Genomic DNA, 14,794 nt, shown 5'->3' with positions numbered 1-14,794 from the left:
TTCCAAGTGTTTTAAAGGTAAAGATGGTCATTCTGAATGGAACCAAGAACTGCAGAGACCAAATGTTAACCAAAAAAGACAACCTTCCCCTCACACCCCCGCTACCACCACCACACACCCCCTAAATCCATGGACCATGGACAGAAAGCTCAAATCATCTGTGGCATGAGAATTGTCTGTGTTCCCTCCCCCAGAGTGTCCAGGAAAACAACTCTGTGACTCCGAAGATGTCGGAGACTCAGGCAATGCATAAACTACTCTGACGTCTCTGTGAAGAATTGACCTGGCATGTGGACTATGCCTGAGCCCTCAGCCATCCCTCATTAACCACTGTCAAGTTCACATCTGGTTGCAGCTTTAGAACCTTGAGCATCACCCCAGGGAGCAGCACTGGTATTTATCAGGCACTCCTGGCTATCAGCTGGGCTCTTCCTAACTAACCAGTGAAGTCGATTCTCCTAGTTACCGGAAGCCCTAGAATTTCACGTGGTTTGGACCTGCAAGGTGCTGTGCTGAGTCAGCAGTTTGAGGGGAGCCCTCCGGACTCCCTTCTAACAGGGTGTTATATGAGCACGTGCTGGGAGGCACCCGAAACCACAAAAGCCCCATCCAACTGGCTTCTGTTTCTGTGAAATCATGGCAAAAATCTATGATGGTGATGAACATATTATTTGGAGTCAGAACTCTGACTTTAGGTTCGGTCTCTGCTACTCCTAGGATGACCAGCTCATCCTGGTTCACTTGAAATTCCTCATCCCAGGATGCCAGACAGTCCCAGGCAAACTAGGGTGGCTGGTCACCTTAGCTACTAACTACTTAACCCCCGGCAAGATAACTTTTGGATTAAGTTTCCACATCTGCAAAATGGGGATGATAATATTATCTACCTCGTTATGTTGTTGGGAGGATTAAATGAAAGCGGGTGAAGTGCTTAGAGCTGCCTGGCCCATGGTAAGGGCTATGTGTGTTCATTATTCTAAGGTAACCGGACAGTTACAGGGTTTAAATTGACAACAAAATCCCAGACAGAGGAAATATGTTTGACTTTGAGCTCCTTCGTTTACTGCTGTGTCATCCTGGGTAAGTTACTTAACTTCTCTGAGCCTCCTTTTCCCCCATTTGTGAAATGGGTCTACTATAATCCAGCTGGGGTGGTATTTAATGGGGTAAGCCACAATACCGTGCCTGGTGACAATGACCAAGGACAGAGCAAATGAGCCCTCAGGTGGCTACTGCTCTGGCTTGCTGTTAGCAGGGGAGCAGACGTGCCCTTAGCCAGTATGGACTGTATGGGTCTGCCTCTCTTCTCCTTCTGATCTAGTGGTACCCGCCTGTCCACAGGGGATCCATTCCAAGACCCCGAGTGGAAGCCTGAGATTGCTGAGAGTACCAAACCCTCTCTGGGTTGTGTTCTCCTAACGTACGTAGCTAGGAGGAAGTCTCACTTCTACATCAGGCCCAGTTAGATCTCAACAGCTAATAAGAACATGGAGTAATTATAACCATAGACTGTAATTTATGTGAATGGTCTCTCAAATTCTTATTGCACTGTACTCACCCTTGTTCTTCTTGCGCCGATGTCCGAAGACGAAATGCCTCTGTGGCGCGGCGCGGTGAGTGGCGTGGGCGTGGTGGCATAGCATCAGGCCACTGCGAACTTTGTAACTATGTGTTGGAAGGAAGATCATCTGCTTCCTGCCTGCAACAACCCCGGGAAAGCAAGACGGTCGAGAAGGGGACGATACTGTAAATCCCGTTTTCCTCCCGAGTGCTGTGTGTTTGTACCGTACACTTGGACCTGAGTGCCTGGACAAGGGGCTCCCTCTAGAAAAGGAGTAAATCCCTTAGAGGTGCTCATATACCTGGACAGGATCCTTTTAAGCCTCTGCCCTCTGGGGATGCTGGGGGCCACACCTATTCTCTGATAATTAGTTCTCTTAGAGAAGAAGAATGGCAGGAAGACAGCAAGCCCAAGGGCACGTGGGGACCACCGTACCTGCTCCCCCGCTCCACTGACCCACTGACTGTACCCTACAGATATGGCCCTGTTGATGTGGCAGAAGTGAAGCCATAGGCGGCACGAGGCTCCGTGCTTATCCTGTCAACCGCAGGCCTGAAGATGACAGCAGGGCCACTCCTCCTGTCCTTTGCATCCATCATAGCCTGCTCAGTAGCTAACCGTGAACGGCATCTGCAGTAAAGAATAGAAGGTTATAAATAACCTGCTTCTAAGGTTCCTTCTCTTTCCCCTCCTCCTACATTGCCGTCGCTCTGAATCCTCAGCCGTCAGGGTGCATGGTATCTTCTAGCACTGTGGTGCATGCCTCAGCTAAAAGCCTTGGGTTCAAATGTCAGCGCCTCTCTACTTGCCAGCTGTGTGACCTTAGGAAAGTTACTTAATCTCTCTGTGCCTTAATTTCTCACTAGCAAATGGTGTTAGGGATCTTCCTCACTGAGATGACCTGAGAACTACATGCGTTAATATATGTAAAGCCTATAGAATAGCACCTGGTCCACAGTAAGTATGCTGTAGGTGCTGGCTGTGATTATGTTATTAACCTGCGAGTTGAGATTTGAAGTCTAAAACGATGGAGCCACAGAGGATTTTCTAGACCTAACTCTATAAACAAATAGAAAAAATAGAAAAGGAGAGCCATTCATAGGAGGCTGAAGAATATCTTCTTCTTACCTGCCTCCCCTCAAAGAAAAACCGACCCCGTACAGAGACTGGCCAACCATTGCTAACATCTGCAAGCAGTGGGTGATCTACCCCATAGGTCACTGTAGGAACGTATCACCCTCTTGGGTAAACTGAGTCAAGTGTGCTTGCTTAAGTTGTCTCTTGGGCACATTTGTTCCCGGGGCCAGTTCTACCTTTAAAGCACCCTGCTCCTCTCCGCACTTCCCCATGCCCAAGTCAAGATGCTGGCGTTCCAGCTGCCCAAAGCTTGGCCTGCATTTCCCCGTTGCTTTCCAGTGTGTTTTTAATTTTCTCTTTCTGGTATTCATTAACAAGTGAGGCAGGGGTGGTTGGAATTGCTGGGGACATTTTCCCTAGTGGTTTGGAGGCAGAAGAAAGAGACTAATGAGAGGAAGGAGTATGTGGTTGGTGATGATGTAAGAAGTGCATAGGCTCCCCAGGGTGTGAGGGCCTTTCAGGCTCAAGTTCATACTCAGGGTCTAAAGAACTCCCAGAGGGTGGGCTTGACCAACTGATGACCTCTTTTACTTATTAACTGATGTTTACTTCAGTCATGACTACACAAAAGTGCTAATGACTTTTTTCACTTATGGTTTCTGATAGCTTTGGGAGTGACCATGTAATTCGGTCCCAGGGAACATAGGTTTTACCTTCGAGGAGGAGAAAAAGTAATCCAAAGGAGAAGGAATGACTTTACCTAGCATTCTTAGACCAAAGGGAGATTCTTTAAGAAGCTACAGGTATACTGAGTGAAATATAGAATTCCAGGCTGAATTCAAGAAGGACATTCCCTAAGGAAGTCCTGTGCTCAGGACTGGGCTGCCTGAAAACCAGAAGAATCATATTAAGAGAAGTTGTGTTACTGTTACTGGAGCCTTTTCCAAGTAACATGATCAGGATTAATTCGCAAGGGTGGGTCCTGCTGCAGGGTGGGCTCGGGGAGCTCAGATGGGACTGTTTTGGAAGCTGATGACTGATGCATTTATTTTTATCTTGAACACAAAGATTTCTAGTGCTGTGCCTTAAAAGGATCATGAAATATTAGTTATCATGTATTTAAAATATATAGCCCGCCTTCTTCGAAGAAAACAAGGCAGGCTGCAGCAAATAAAACACATCTGGGCCAGCACAATTAAAAGTATAAACAGAAAGCATCAAATAAAAGGAGCAAGGCAAAACATAGCACAGGGCAGTGCACTAAGTGAAATAAATCAAAGACAAATACTGTGTGATCTCACTTACACGTGGAATAGTAAAAAATAGAGATACGGAGAACAGATTGGCAGTAGACAGGAGGAGGAGTGGGTGTGTGAGATGGACGAAGGGTGTGAAAAGGTACAACCTTCTGATTATAAAATAAGCCATGGGGATTCACTGAATGGCATGGGGACTATAGTTAACAATGTCATATGCAGATTTAAAAGTTGCACAGAGTAGTTCTTAAAAGTTCTCATTACAAGGAAAAAATTTTAACTGTGTAGATGATAGATGTTAGGTAGATTTACTATGATGATCATTTTGAAATATATACAAAAATCATGTCATCTGAAACTAATAATGCTGTTTGTTAATTATGCCTCCGTAAAACCCATCAAAAGAAAAAAAGCCATCTGGGCTGGCACAATTAAGAGTATGAACAGAAAGCATCTAATAAAAGGAATAAGAAAATAACATTGTTCTCAAATCTCTCAAGCTGCTGACACAGTCATTTCCATGGGTGCTGTTAGCACAGTGTTGAGAATCTCATGGTGAGCGAGACGAGCTGGACTTGCACTCTCATGGAAGCTATCTTCTTTGCGGGGGAACACACGTATTTGTATCTAGACTGTGCGACCAATGTCCTTCATTTATTTCACTTCTTTTGGGAAGCCTTCCCTGAGTACCTCCAAACAGAGTGAATGGCCCCCTTCCTCTGATCTCTCAACACTTGGCTTGTATGTCTGTCTCTCTCAGATAATGTGGCACGGTGGTTTTTCTGTTTTCATATTTGCCTCCTTGAGTGCATACACTGTAGAGGGTTTTTTGTTGTTGTTTTGTTTTTTGGGTGGTTTTTTTTTTTTTTCCTGATCTACAATAACTATGCTAGTTACTGTTTATTGCTACTATATTCTAGGTACTGTTAGGCACTTTGCGTGCATCTTTAAATCTCATAGTAAACATTATTGTGCCCGTTTTATATCTGGGAAATGAGGCTCAAGGATTAAGGAACTTGTTCAAAGTCACAGAACAAGAAGGTGGCAGACCTAGGGTTCCCACCCATATGTTTTAAACTTGAAAGCCTGGGCTTTTTCCACCTCGCTGCATTCTCTTTCTCAGGAAGCCCTCCATAAGTATTCACTGAATGGGGAAAAAAAGTGTTTTAAAGTCACCCTGCTATACCAGCATAATCCATTGAAGGAAAGCGTATGGTAACTATGACTACTACTATGTGTACAATAGTTTTAAAATCCAGATCAAATAAAAACCTACTGAAGTTACTAGGGAAATTGCTGAGGGGGAAAAGGAGCCCGGGATGCTATCACAATCAACCATGATAATTATGTGTTATCAGGACCATGGGCATGAATCCATCCATTCCCAGTTTGATAATTTCAAGAAATAGAATGCCAGAAGGGTGACTGTTCCATTCAACTCAGCAAATGTTTTTGGGGCGCCTGCCCTAGGAAATGTACGTGCTGTTCAGACCTTCTGAGAGGCGCCTCGGTAAACAAGACTTGGTCCCTTTAAAGCCCCTGAAACAAGACTTGCCCAGAGCTAACTGGTCAGCCAAGGCAGAGCTAATGTGCTTGGAACATAGGTGGGGCGTGATGTGGGAATCTACGCGCTCACTTCCCCTAGCACCAACATGAGCACCAATGAGGAAGTCCTTGCCCTCCTAGGAGAATCAAGATTTCAGAGTTTGGCTCTCTATTAGCTGAATTATGCAACTAGACTCTTTCCACCTCCCTTTGGAGCTTGCATCCTGTAGAGAAAAAATAAGCATGGAGAGGGAATGGGGTGAGCCAGAGAAAGCTGTTTTAAATAATAAGGTGGTCAGAGAAGGTGGATTTTAATAAGACCTGAAGATGAGGGAGCAGAACAAGTGGGAACCTGGAGAGAGTGTTCCAGACAAGGGCAATAGCAGAATGCAGAGCCGAAATGTGCTGGGCCTGTGAGAACCAGCAGGGGGTGAATGAGTGAGGGGTGGGGTTAAGGGCAGAAGAACACAGAGCTCTGTGAGCCATTGCCAAGTACCTTATGCGAATAGATGGGGAAGGGAGAAAAGTGCAGAAGCAGGGAAGCCTCTTAGGCTATTACAATAACCCAGGCATGAATGGTGGCCATGGAAGTGATGAGTAGTTGGCTTCTGGATAGATCTTATTGGTTGTGTTTGGAGTGTTGAGAGAAAGAGAGGAATCCGGGATGATCCTGAGGGGGTTGGCTCGAACAACAGGCGCTGTTCTATAAAACAGGGAAGATGTAGGAAGAGCTGGTCTGACAGGGACCCTGAGCATGTTTGGATGTGTTAACTTTAAGGTGCCTATGAGATGAGGAAGTGAAGACATGGAGGAAGCAGGTTGATATATGAGCCTGGCGTGCAGGGGAAGTTCGGGGCTGGAGGCAAGGCCATGGGAGCGGAGAAAGCATAGAACCTCACAGCATGGATTCAAATTCCAGCTCCGCTCTGTGAACCCAGACAAGGCTCCCTTCACTTCTGGCTTCCACATCTTCATCTGTGAGGGGTAGAGGTGGCACAGTGAATGTTACAGGACCATTGGGAAGGTTGAAGAAGACCACACATGTAGAGAGTAACAGTACATAGTAGTAGATCAATAGGTGATCGCTGTCTCCTTTCCAACCCCCTCCTGGGCCACCAGACCCTGTCGTGAGCCCGATGACCTGTACAGATCAGGCAAGGTCCAGAATGCCAGCATGAGGAATTGACACTATCCGATAAGCAGCGGGAACTATGTCTAAGGGAAATTTTTGAATAAAAAGAAATTGTGTGGGTGACGTTAGGATGGAGTGGGTGGGGAGGAAAGACTGGGAGCAGGGAGATGGGCTAGGTTTGTTGAGAGCAATGGAGGTTACAGGGTCAGGAGGGCCACAGTGATGGCACAAGAGATAAAGGACATGTGACGGAGACCCACCTTCCATCTGCAGGGTCGCCAGCACCTTGATAAAGGCTTTCTCTGAGCTAAAGCACTATGGCTTCCTGAGAAAGTCAATGGCCTGTCCAAGGACACAGAAGGGAGAGCCTGTCACTATCTCATGGTGACCATGTCTCTTGCAGCAGTCCCCTGGCCTGGCCCCGAGGACCTTGAGTGAAGTTTGAGTCCCTCATCCTGTTCAGTGGAGCAGCTGAAGTGTAAGACCCAGCTGTGGGCTGGGGAACTTGCTTCCCTCTGAGCCCTCCGATCTTGCTTCTCTTTGCCTGAAAGAGTGAATACATCCATTAGGGTTGAACGGCTCCCTTTCCTGTTATGCAATAGCTTAGGGCAAGTGATTAGCTCTCACAGGAGTGAAAGACAAACAGTTGTGAATTCAGTGTCCTCCTCCAACTTGCATCAGATATAGGGCTGGGGAAAATAATGGAATGGAAGCCCCTTTCAGAGCCATCTCCCCTGTGCATGCCAAACACTGACCCTCACTCAAACCGGGAGAAAGGGAGTTTGGGGAGAGAGTAAAAAGATAGCACTTCCTCAAAAGGACTGAGAAAAGAGAAATGATTTTGACCTCACGTTGGCAGGGTTATTTGTTTTTTATTTCCAGGGGTAGAAATTAGTCATCCCTGAAGATAGATCTGACCTACAGATATATTTTGGCCCATGCAATGGTTTTTTTGGTTTTTTGGTTTTTTTATTTCTAGGAGAGAGAGAGAGAGACAGCGTGAGCAGGGGAGGGTGAGAGAGAGAGGGAGACACAGACTCTGAAATAGGCTCCAGGCTCTGAGCTGGCAGTCAGCACAGAGCCCAACGCGGGGCTCGAACCCACGAACCGCGAGATCATGACCTAAGCGAAAGTCGGATGCTTAACCAACTAAGCCACCCAGGCGCCCCATGCAATGTTTTTTAAAATGGTGAATTGTCAACTTTTTTAAAAAAATCAAGAGATTATACATTTAAAACATAAGTTCAGCTTATAAAGTTTTCATTCCAGCAACACTGGGCTATTCCTCCCCCCCCCCCCCACTCCCCATGAGGTAGAGTTGACATAGATTAGTGATTAATTTCAGGTGTACAACATAATGACTTGATATTGTGAAATGATTGCCAAAGTATATCTAGTTAACATCTATCTCCTGCATAGTTAGAAAATCTTATTTTGGAGATGAGGAAATTTAAGATTTACTCTTATCAACTTTCAACTATGTGATGCAGTATTATGAACTATAATCACCCTGCCGGACATTACATCTCTATGACTTATTTTATAACTGACGTTTGTATCTTTTGATCCCCCTTATCCATTTTACCCACCTCCGCACCCCTCTCTCTGGAAACCCCCAATCTCTTTCTATTACATTTGGGGTCTTTTGTTTTTGCTACTGTTGTTTTGTTTATTTTTTTTAAGTTTATGTATTTATTTTTGAGAGTGAGACAGAATGGGAGTGGGGGAAGAGAGAGAGACACACACAGAATCCAAAGCAGGCTCCAGGCTCTGAGCTGTCAACACAGAGACAGACATGGGCCTCAAACTCATGAACCTCGAGATCATGACCTGAGCCAAAATCAGATGCTTAATTGACTGAGCCACCCAGGCGCCCCACCACTGTTGTTTTAGATTCCACAGATCATATGATATTTGTCTTTCTTTGACTTACTTCACTTAGCATAATGCCCTTGAGGTCCATCCATGTTGTCACAAATGGTGAGATTTCCTTCGTTTCTTTGGTTCAATAATATTTTATCCTCTTATATATACCCCATTTTTTAAAATCCATTCATTCACTGATGGACACTTAACATTGTTTCCATATCTTGGCTTTTGTGAATAATGCTGCGGTGAACTTGGAGTGCAGATGTTTTTTTGAGTTGGTGTTTTTGTTTCCTTTAGAGAAATCCCAGAAGTGAATTGCTGGATCATATGGTATTTCTATTTTTAGTTTTTTGAGGAACCTCAAAAACTAGAGTGGCTGCATCAACTTACATTCCCACCAACAGCACACAGATTATCTTCTCTCCATGTCCTCACTAGCACTTCTTTCTTGGTCTTTAATAATAGCCATTCTAACAGGTGTGACGTGATATGGTTTTCATTTGCATTTCCCTGATGGTTAGTGATGTTGAGCATATTTTCATGTACCTGTTGGTCATCTGTCTATGTTCTTTGGAAAAAAGTCCATTAAAATTTTTTGCCCATTTTGAATTGTTTTCTGTTATTGTATTAATTCTTTAGATATTTTGGAGATTAACCCCTTATGAGATATAAGATTTGCAAATATTTTATTTTGTAGATGCCTTTTCAATCTGGTGATGGTTTCCGGTGCTGTGCAGAAGCTTGTTAGTTTGATGTAGTCCCACCTATTTATTTTTGCTTTTATTGCTTTTGTTTTCAGCGTCAGACCCAAAAAGTCATCCCCAAGACCAATGCCAAGGAGCTAACTGCTTACACTTTTTTCTATGAGTTTTATAGTTTCATGTCTTACATTTAAGTCTTTAATCCATTTTTTTCATTATGTTTAAAGTTTTTTAATGTTTGTTTATTTTTGAGAGAGAAAGAGAGAGAGAGAGCGTGAGCAGAGGAAGGGCGAGAGAGAGACACACACACACACACACAGAATCTGAAGCAGGCTCCAGGCTCTGAGCTGTTAGCACAGAGCCCAATGTGGGGCTCAAACTCATGAACCATGAGATCATGACCTTAGCCAAAGTCAGACGCTTTACCATCTGAGCCACCCAGGTGCCCCAAGTCTTTAATACATTTTGAGTTAATTTTGGAGTGGTGTGTAAGATAGTGGTCCAACTTTATTCTTTTGCATGTGGCTTTCCAGTTTTCCCAGCACCATTTATTGAGGAGACTGCCCTTTCTCATCGTATGTTATTGGCTCTTTTGTCATAAATTGCCCATATATATGTGTGGGTTTATTCCTGGACTCCATGCTGTTCCGTAGATCCACATGTCTGTTTTTATGATAATACTCTACTGTTTTGATTGGTGTGACTTTGTAATATAGTTTGAAATCAGGCAGCACAATGCCTCCAGGTTCTTTCTCAAGATTGCTTTGGCTATTAGAAGTCTCTTGTGATTCTACACAAATTTTAGGATTTTTAAATTTTATTTCTATGAAGAATGGCATTGGAATTTTGATAGGGATTGCATTGAATCTAGATTACCCTAGGTGGTATGGACATTTTAACGATAGTAATTCTTCTTCTAATCCATGAGCACAGATTATTTTTCCATTTATTTGCATCTTCTTCATTTTCTTTCATCAATGTCTTATAGTTTTCAGTGTACAGGTCTTTTACCTCTTTGGTTAAATTTATTCAGAAGTATTTTCTTTCTTTTGATACAATTATGAATGGAATTGTTTTCTCAATGAATTATCAGAAAATGTTAGTATAGAGAAACACAACAGAATTCTGCATATTGATTTTGTATCCTGTAACTTTACTGAATTCATTGCTTAATTCTAATAGTCTTTTGGTGGAATCTTTGGGGTTTTCTATAATATCATGTCATTTGCAAATAGTGACAGGTTTACTTCTTCCTTCCCAACGTGGATGCTCTTTATTTCTTTTTCTTGCCTAATTGCTCTTAGGCTGGTCTTCCTCAGACCTGGATCAGTGAAGTCTTACGACAGCTGCTATACCCTTGAAATGGACTGAAGCTGCTCACCATGGACCCCAGCTGGCCTGACCGTCCCCATTTCCTCACCCTACTTCACTAGAATATGGGTTCACAAGCCTTAATTTAAAGTAGGATCACACTGGACAATTAATGAACTCGATGTGAGGAGCAGACTTGATGTTTACCTAGTTCAAAAGTAAGCCAAGACAGAACGTGAGGGGAGTTAGATCAAAGGGAGGTTGTGTAGTTAGCCAGACTATTATGATGAGGGTACTGAGGCTCTCTTTCTTACAGACAACTTTTATTCTTCTATCCCAGTGGATAAGTTCATTGTTGGAAGGGAGCTCTCCACTGCAAAGCAGCTCGTGCCTCCTTGTTCATTGAATTTAGCAGGATACCCCATTAGAGCCTCTGTGAATTACGATGGGGTCTATCCTGCCTCAGGTCAACTCTTAGTAGAAAACTCATGGACTCAGGAAGTTTTGCAAGAAGGGAGTTCATTTTCTCTTCTCGCTCCCCATCCCCCTATAAAAAAATAATCCCCCCACATTCTTATATTAAAGACAGATGTGCCTTTTCAGTTGGTTAAGGGTCTAACTCTTGATATTGCTTTTAGCTCAGGTCATGGTCTCATAGTTTGTGAGATCAAGCCCTGTGTCTGGCTCTGTGCTAATAGTGTGGAACCTGCTTGTGATTTTCTGTCTCTGTCTCTCTCTCAAGAATAAACTTAAAAAAAAAAAAAAAAAAGACTGATTTACTTCTGCTAAGTGTGGTATGGGAGCTAAGGATCCCAACTCCATGATTACCAAAAAAAGTTTAATCTTCAGAGTTGCTTTGAACAGATAGTATATTCAAACTGCATGAGTTGGTTGAAAAATGATTTTTTTTAATGTTCCCTGTATTCATCCTTCAAGTTCATGGCCATCACCCGTCACCACCTGATAGTACTTAGTTCTCAGGATAACTAACAGGGAGAATAAATCCTGCTGGCTTTGAACACAACCCAGGGTTCACCGTATGTTCCTGTGCTGGCCAATCCTACTCAGCTCCTCCCCACTCCTCCCATCTTTTGTCCTTATAAATCAAGAGGCCTCAGTGTTAGTCACCACAAAAGAGATAATTAGTGAGTACAAGCTGCTACCTTCATAGATCATCCCATGCCTTGGATTCAAGCTAAGCCAAGAAACTGGAGCAAGCACCATCACACAATTATGAGGTGCTTTAGCAGAGCGTTTTTTACACAAGGCTCATGAGTCTGAACATTTAAATCTGGATTCTGTACACCACCCCCCGGCTGTTGTAAGGATAGCTATGATGTGAGGCCAAAGGGAAGGTTACTTACCCATTTTATAAGGTTTTCCTTTCCTAGACTGAAAATTGTATCTCTGGAACCCCAAGGACTTGGAACAGCAGGGGTTTCTTAATGGCATAGTCTTCAGACTCAGATATTTTAAATACCTTGACCCTCCACATGGATATGGCAGCAAAAGATGTCCGTTTGTTCCACTGGGATATGCTGTATCCCCCCAGGAAATCATGGCTTGTGCCCTTACCAGCCATTTGTCCAACTGGAAAATTCATTTCATGCTCTGGCAAGGCACATGGTCAAGGGCATTGCTGCCCCAAGAAAAGAAGGACTGTTTCCCGTCCAACTAAATAGTCTAGGAACTTCCTTCCCATGAGTTGCTAACCAAATATTGCTGGCTTGCATAGAAGTGTTCCGCTCATGTTTTTATGACTTTGGAGCTGTTCAGATGCATGTTGGCTTTTATTTTTTCCATCACACAGTGGTTCTTCCAATTTTTTTGTTTCCCATATCAACCACTCTGCTATTTTTAAGCAGAACCACTTCAAGCCCCAGTATCTAACCAGAACCGCGAAACCTTCCCAACTCAAGCAGGGAGCTTGTACTCTCTCAGTGAGGGAAAGACTAACATTAAAAACTGGAGGGCCTATTTCATCTTCTATAAGATAAGGGTATAAGATTGTATAATCAAAGTTCTTTTCTTTTAAAACCACATTTCATCAAATCCAAGATGCCATTGATCATAAGGAACATATTTTATATACCAACAGTTTTAAAACTTGCCCCTGGTTAAATTGTCCCAAAAGATCTTTAAAGATTTCCCTGCAGTGTGTGGATTGGTCACATCAGACTCCTGGTGGCTCTGAAATCCATTCAGACCAATTTGGTGACCTCTCCTGCCCTCAAGTTGTATCGTTCAGCATGAAATGGCCAATCCTTTTGAATGATCTCGGTACCGAAATGTACCATGGCTTTTTATCTCCTTGGGGGCATCATTCAAATAAAGTATTTGCTGGTCTCTTTGCAAGAACATATGGAATGGCTGTCCTCCTACTAATGATTAATATTTGCTTCATCAACATCAAATTTACATGCCACCACTCTGTTTTTTAGACTTTATATATACACACACATTTATATATATATATATATATAGTAACTTTTCTTTCCAATGCCAAATCCTAATGTAATCTTTTCTAAGACATCTAATGGCAATTGAATTCAATGGTGTGGTCCCAAGAATAAACACCTGTGACTGTTGTGTTTGGACAATGGCATTCACATCATGACTGCAGCGTGGCAACAGAAGCTGCATGACCCCTTCGAATGCCTGTGCATTCTAATCTCAGAGATGGTAAAGTTTGAAAAAACAGGCATCCTAGAATGGATCCATTATGGAAGTAGCTACAGTCTATTGATAACTTACCGCATGTCTGACAGGGTACTAAAATCTCGACAAGAGTTAATATTGACCTAACCTCACAGAATCCCCAAATGTATATATAGACCAGGAAGTTTAACCAGGTTCACAAAATTGCCTCAGACTACACAGGTAAACTTCAGAACAAGGATTCTGATCCAGACAATAAGCCATCTGGTCCACCAGCTCCGTGAGTGTTTCTTTAGGCTGTGTAAATTGTGTGTTTATCAACTGTAGACTGCTGCTTAATTCCATTTCCTTTCAAAAATGTGAAGCATCATTCCAAATGAGCTCTCAACCTATAGTTGAGATAGCTGAACCGTGGGGCGCCTGGGTGGTGCCAGTTAAGCTTCTGATTTTGGCTCAGGTTATGATCTCATGGTTGGTGAGTTTGAGCCCCATGTTGGGTTCTGTGCTGACAGCTCAGAGCCTGGAGCCTGCTTCGGACTCTGTGTCTCCCTCTCTCTCTCTGCCCCTCCCCTGCTCTTGCTCTGTCTCTCTTTCTGTCTCAAAAATAAAAATAAAAAACTAAAATAGCTCAATCACATAAGATTTTCTGTAATGAATTGATAAAAATATTTTATAGTTAACATATCCGTTATAAGCAAAATGGCCTTTTTTTAAAGGGGCTAACCCACATGATTTCTGCCTTCACAACCACTGTGGGAGCTGGTGTGGGCATCTGCAGCTACCTCTCACCATAGTGCAATAAGATAGTTAACCATTTTCTAACCAAAACCTTACTTAAGAGCTGGAATGACTTGCTCAGTAGCACAGGGACACACACAGCAATATATGGACCTAGATTGGCTTATATCTTGGTCTCTTGACCCTTGACCCTATTCTTTAACATGGATAGTGAATGGCTCTAGGCAATTATGGTTTTATTTTTATTTATTTTTTTAAATGTTTTATTTATCTCTGAGAGAGAGACAGAGACAGAGACAGCGTGAGCAGGGAGGGTCAGAGAGAGGGAGACAGAGAATCCGAAGACAAGCTCCAGGCTCTGAGCTAGCTGTCAGCACAGAGCCCTACATGGGGCTCAAACCCACAAACTGTAAGATCATGACCTGAGCTGAAGTCAGATGCTTAACCGACTGAGCCACCCAGGCGCCCCTATGGTTTTATTTTTTAAAAGACCTTTCATGTAGTGTTACTTTCCCAATGTTAGAAGACCTGACAGTGAATGAAATTTTTAGTGCATAGGAACCCCCAGCCCCTGATTCTGGCTACCAGCCCAGAGGTAGAGAATGGAAGCCAGTAGCGAGCTTGCCTCTAGAGTAGAGTGATGCTAAGTCAACCCCTGTGGCTTTGTGGTGATGGCGGTTCTGTTTCCATGGACAGTTAAATATGGAGTCTGGGAGGGGCTTTGTATTTATGTTCAGTGCTTTGGGAACCCAACCCAAAAGAAAGGACTGGGTGTGACTAAGGGCTTTCGTGGTCAAAATAAACACCACCAAGAGGGAATTACCAAGTCCAAACAGTTGAGGACTGCCAGCCTCACACTCTAGTCTTACAGAAAGCATGACAACTATATAAGTTTACGTTCCAGGGACTTGTGGAGGGAGTGTTTTAGGAGAATGCAAAAAGCATC

General features: G+C 43.4%; 1 protein-coding gene across 2 annotated transcripts in view; it reads left to right on the top strand.

Annotated features, from left to right (window-relative positions):
- The window catches only part of LNX1 (ligand of numb-protein X 1), a 121,656-nt gene that overhangs the window by 71,913 nt on the left and 34,949 nt on the right, over window positions 1-14,794 (top strand). The gene's annotated exons all lie outside the window — the stretch shown is intronic.

Source organism: Hyaena hyaena, unplaced genomic scaffold (assembly GCF_003009895.1).
Source record: "Hyaena hyaena isolate Hyena2069 unplaced genomic scaffold, ASM300989v1 scaffold_1002, whole genome shotgun sequence".
NCBI classification, from domain to species: Eukaryota; Metazoa; Chordata; class Mammalia; order Carnivora; family Hyaenidae; genus Hyaena; species Hyaena hyaena.
The sequence above is the reverse complement of the archived record's forward strand: the minus strand, read 5'-3'. Positions and strand labels throughout refer to the sequence as shown.